This window comes from Vulpes vulpes, chromosome 9 (assembly GCF_048418805.1).
Source record: "Vulpes vulpes isolate BD-2025 chromosome 9, VulVul3, whole genome shotgun sequence".
In the NCBI taxonomy this organism is placed as follows: Eukaryota; Metazoa; Chordata; class Mammalia; order Carnivora; family Canidae; genus Vulpes; species Vulpes vulpes.
Genome location: NC_132788.1, coordinates 27,702,695 through 27,708,694, shown reverse-complemented (window position 1 = coordinate 27,708,694; position 6,000 = coordinate 27,702,695).

The following is a 6,000-nucleotide window of genomic DNA, read 5'->3' as shown; positions in this document are numbered from 1 at the left end:
AAAGGCAGGAGAAAATTGGCTTCCCAGCTCAAAGGTGATCAGGCAAGGAAGACTTGCCTCTCACTCCTGGGATTGGGCTTTTTATTCTATTGTTCATCGGTTGATAAGATGAGGCCACATGCATTAGGGGGGCAATTTGCCTTACTCAGTCTATTGAATAAAATGTGAATCTCACCCACAAACACCCTCATAGACACACCAGAATAACATTGGACCGAGTGTCCGGGCTCCTTGTGGCCCATTCAGGTTGACACAGAACATTAACCACCACACCAGGAGAGATTCAATTATCTGATTAAATGATGACTGACCAATTTACATGTATAGAATTATGCTTTTATCATAAGTTCAAGTATTTGATTATAGAACGTTTGGAGACTTGAGGGTGCTTGGTGGCTCAGTCGATTAAGTGTCTGCCTTCAGGTTGGGTCCTGATCCCAGGCACTTGGGATGGGTCCTGGGTCGGGCAACCTGCTCAGTGGGGAGCCTGCTTCTCCCTCCCACCCATTTGTGCTCTCTCTCTCTCTCTCTCTCAAATAAATAATAAAAACAAAATCTTAAAAAAAATTTGGGCACTTGGGTGGCTCAGTGGTTGAGCACCTGCCTTTGGCTCAAGTCATGATCCCAAGGTCCTGGGGTCGAGTCCTGCACTGGGCTCCCTGCAGGGAGCCTGCTTCTCCCTCTGCCTATGTTTCTGCCTCTCTCTCTGTGTCTCTCATGAATAAATATATAAAATCTTAAAAATACACACACACATTTGGAGACTTGAGTAGCCATTTTAAGGAAAAATTAGCCTTTGTAGGATTATCTGCAAAATTATTGTTTGAACAATAACTCTTCTAAAAATATTATCCACTATTAAATTAGTTCATTTATTCATGTATCAATCATGAATATGTTCAACAAATTTCCTTTGAGTATCTACTATGTGCCCCACATGGTGTCAGGCAAGGCATTCAGATGCCAAAGGAGAGAAACCTGGTTCCTATTAGCCAGGAACTAAATAAATTAGGGAGTAAAGTAGGTGATTCATTTATTTTCTAAATCAAGATTTAACTGACATATACCATTGGGTTTCAGGTACACAGTATGATAATGTGATATATATATGTGTGTGTGTGTGTGTGTGTGTGAAATGAAGTATTAATGGTGGGATGACCACACAGTCCACTACCGCAGAGCAGTCCCCTTTACATCTGTTGTTGTGTATACTAATTAATAGCTCCCTGTTATTTGCAAAAGTGTCCTAATTTGGGCGATAAATTATGCAGCCACCCAGCTATAGGAGATGTGAAAGAAGTTCCTATGAAATGCAGTAGGGATTCCTGTGAGGGAGAGGCTGAGCTACCTGTTGGAGATCCTGAGACTGATCCTGACAAATGAGGATGGGTGTTTATTGGGCAGTGGGAGAAATGGAAAGAAAGCTCTGTGTGTAAGGGGCAAGAGTCAGGGATCAGCTGCGGGTGCAGGGCCGCTGTAAATATTTTGACATATCCGGGGCAGTAGGAGCTGGGGGTTGGGAGGAGGTAGTAAGGCTGCCGAAGTTCACAGTAGCTCAATCCTGAAGGCCCCTCTGGGTTGCACTGAGGAGTTTGAACACATCCTGTCAGTGAGGATGACACACTGGCAGGGTCGTGGCAGATAATGGTTTAGGTTACATTTGTGATTTTGAAAAATAAACATGTCTGTTGAAAGTTGACTTTCTGGGGGAAAAAAAAGTTGACAAAGTATTTGCCAGAGTGAACCAACTTTTGAAAACTGAGGTATTAGAATTAATGGCATCATTAACTTCACCCTCACAATTTTAGAGCTTTTTATCAGATGATTTTATCAGACATCACGTTCTAGGCATTAGGCTAAACAGGTTACATGCATTGCCTCAGTTAATCCTCACGGCCTTACCTTTTAAGGCAAGTGTTTGATCCCATTCCCCATACATGTAAACCTTCCCCAGGGGGCTTCGTGAAGAAATGCTCACCCCTTCAGAATATATAAGCGGTCATTTCTGGTTAGTGCATTTGATAACGTTGAGGAAAATATTTTCATCTTCCCACTGATCTTTCAGAAGCACTAGCAGAATCCAGAGGAATTGGAGCAAACTCTTTTAGTTTCATGGCAGTCTTTCTCAGACAGTTGCCACCTGTCTGTCGTCACCAAGGTCATGATATTCTGAGTATCCTCCATGAATTCATGTGCTTCTTCAGGGGCTATTTATTTTTAAATGTTAGTTGAAGCCATGGGTAGGGAATGTCATTTAATAATTCAAGATCCCAGAGGAAAGAGAAGATGGGAAGGAAACTTTCCTGTTTCTGGTGCACTGAATGTTTTCCTGAATTTTTTTTTTCTGAGAAAGCTCTAAGTCATACCTTTACAAAGACCTCGACTTCCAGACCACACATATGATTCAGGCAATAATTTACTCAGCAGCTCACGGCACCAGGGTCTCCTCACCCTGGAAGCTGCAACGGGTATGGACTTGGAACCAGAACATGGACCCAACACCTGGCTCCGGCAGCCCCACACAGACCATGTTTGGCCACTGCCATTGACAAAATCCAAAGTCAGAGAGTGGAGTGGTGGTGAAACAACAAAGGAATTTATTTCCATGAGACCAACACTACTAGGAAGATAGTGTACTAGCGCCCCAAGGACTGTCTCCAAAGTGATGAAAATACTTCTAGATTTCTGTGGGATGAAGGTTGGCGAGTCCTTGCAGGTGGGCACTAAAGGTCAAATTGCGGTCAATCACGTGGGGTTGGGCTGCATCAGGGCAGTTCCGACTGCTGAGGGGATAGTTTTGGTTCACATCACAGGATACTTTGCCCTCAGGGTCTTTTGCCAGAGTTAAGAGATTAGTGGTACAGAAGAACTTTGGGAGCCTGGGTTGGCTCAGTGGTTGAGTGTCTGCCATTGGCTCCAGTCATGATCCCGGTGTCCTGGGATCAGGCCTCACACCGGGCTCTCTGTGAGGAGCCTGCTTCTCCCTCTGCCTATGTCTCTGCTTCTGTGTGTCTCTCATGAATAAATAAGTACAATTTAAAAAAGGGGGGGATACCTAGGTGGCTCAGCAGTTTGGCACCTGCCTTCGGCCCAGGGCCTGGGATCCAGTCCCACATCGGGCTCCCTGCATGGAGCCTGCTTCTCCCTCTGCCTGTGTCTCTGCCCCCCCGCCCCATGTCTCTCATGAATAAATAAATAAAATCTTTAACAAAAAAAAAAAAATGAAGTACACACTAAGGTGGAAATGAAGGTAGTCAGAGTCCTCAGACATAAGAGAGTAACAGGCATTGGACTACAATTGTTATTGTTCTTGCTGAAGGAGACCTTGGCTGGAAGAGCCAAAGGAGGCAGTGTCCCAAGCCTGCACCTTGTACCTACTGTTCATTTCAGTAAACTTATTTATGTGCAGTGCTGCCATCTTCAACTTCAAATTCTGAGAGATTGGACAGCCAATTGCTTCCTTCTGGTCCAGGTAAAATAAAGAAGCAACAGGCAAGGCATCACCCAAATATGCAAATTGAAGTCACTGATGATGGAAATTCTCACACAAGTGAACATGTAGCTTGGAATGTTATTACGAAGCCGCAAGAGACTGGATAGCCTTTAGAGAGCTGGAAGCAATGTGAGGATGGCTTTTTCTATCAGGCTGGAGATTCAGTGTACAAGAAACATAACTTCATGATGCCACTACAATTCTATTTCAAGCCATTGTTCAGCCAACTCAGGAATTTTCTTTGTCACTAGTATCCCATTTGAATTCTGGGGTGCTTTACACAGAGCCAAGGTATTCAAGAGGCTCATCTAGTTACTGGGTTATATGGTAATTCTGTCTAAATTTTGAGGAATTTTTATATTGTTTCCACAGTGGTTGCATCATTTTACCTTCCCACCAGCAATACACAAGGGTTCCAGTTCCTCAGTATTCTTGCCCACCAGTGAGTTTTATAACAGGGGTGCTCTTGGCACTTGGGGTCAGTCCTCCCTTCTTATGCAAGATTGTCCCACTCTTTGTAGAATGGTTAGTGTCCCTGGCTCCATCCACCATTTGCACATAATGGGATAATGTTTCTCAGTTGTGACAAACACCTACCCCCACCCCTCACTACACTTTCAAATGTCCCCTAAGGGGTGGGAAGAAGCTACCCCCTTGAAACCCCTGGTCTATGCCTTGAATGTTTTCTGACGCCATAAGGCCTTGTCTTTGAAAGCTCAAAGTCCTGGAAGAGGCCCTTTTTCTTCTTTGTCTTATTGTCACATCACTTCCTTGATTCAATAAGCAAAGAAAGGCCTAGTTTAATTAGATGGAGGGGACAGGAAGGGGGGTGGGGAGGGATGAGAGAGAGATTAATATTTCAAAATATGAACCCACCACAGAAGGATTTCTCATCTTGTTGACTTTTTTCTCTTGAGTAACTATGAGTTACTCTGTCATTTTTATTTTCTTGTCAGACAAATTTAGATTTTTCTAAAAAGGCCTAGACTTGCATACAACGTGTCCTTCAAAAAAAGCATATGAACTATATTAACAGAATGAATGCAGTGACGAATATCACTCCTATCCTTAAAGGAAAAACACCCCTCTGTGTCTCTTTGACTCTCACACTCCTCTACTCTTCCAATTCACTCCCAACCCCAGCTGGGTGGGCTTTCCACACATCGAGTAATGCTGTGATACCAGTAGGGTGTCTTGCAAGGGAGCTCAACTCTGACACGAGCTACCCAGAGGTAGCATCAGATGCCACAGGTTAAGGGCTCAGACCCACAAGATTGCCCCCCCCACCACCACCAGCACACTTCAGATGCCAGTTGCAAGTCCAGGTTGTCACCTGTGTTCCTGACTGACTGGGTATAAACTGGTGGTGCCCATTACCATCCCCTCCTTGGGTTTGATTAATTTGCTAGAGTGGCTCACAGAGCTCAGAGAAAGTCTATTTTCTAGTTTACCAGTTCACCACAAAAGAATATAACTGAGGGACTGCCAGATGAAAGAGATGAGGGACAAAGAAAGTTCCTGAATTACAATAGCTAAATGTTCACTTGTGTGAGAATTTCCATCATCAGTGACTTCAATTTGCATATTTGGGTGACGCCTTGCCTGTTGCTTCTTTATTTTACCTGGACCAAAAGGAAGCAATTGGCTGTCCAATCTCTCAGAATTTGAAGTTGAAGATGGCAGCACTGCACATAAGTAAGTTTACTGAAATGAACATTTAGGTACAAGGCGCAGGCTTGGGACACTGCCTCCTTTGACTCTTCCAGCCAAGGTCTCTTTCAGCAAGAACAATGACAATTGTTTTTTTTTTTTAAGATTTTATTTATTTATTCATGAGAGACACACACAGAGAGGCAGAGACATAGACAGAGGGAGAAGCAGGCTCCTCGCAGGGAACCTGATGTGGAACTGGATCCCGGGACCGGAATCATGCCCTGAGCCAAAGGCAGATGCTCAACCACTGAGCCATCCAGCCATCCCATGAACAATGACAATTGTAGTCCAATGCCTGTTACTTTCCTAGCTTATGTCTACACCTATTGCAGTTTCCAGGGTGAGAAGACCCTGTTGCAGTCAGCCACTGAGTAAATAATTGCCCGAAATATGTGTGTGGTCTGGAAGTTGAGCTCTTTGTAAAGGTGTGACTGAGAGCTTTCTCAGAAAAAGGGTAATAAATACTACACCAGAAACAGGAAAGTTTCCTTGCCATCTGCTTTTCCCTCTTGGGTAAGTGCTCTTCTCCTGTCATTCCAAATAGATTTCCCCAAGGTGTTCGGGTGCAGGTGGATCAATAGAGCACATACCTACGGACAGCTGCAACGCTCTCCCCTTCCAGTCAGCGCAGCCAGAAGCAGCCTTCCACGGGAGGTGCCTACATTCTATTCTTCCTCTATGGAGGAAGGGAGGTGAGTTGAATGAGTATGATGGAGCTTCTGGCCTGAGATAGCCAGCACCCGGTCTTGCTTTTGTTTTTCTGTAAAGGAATGATGCTAAACTCTAGTGACTGG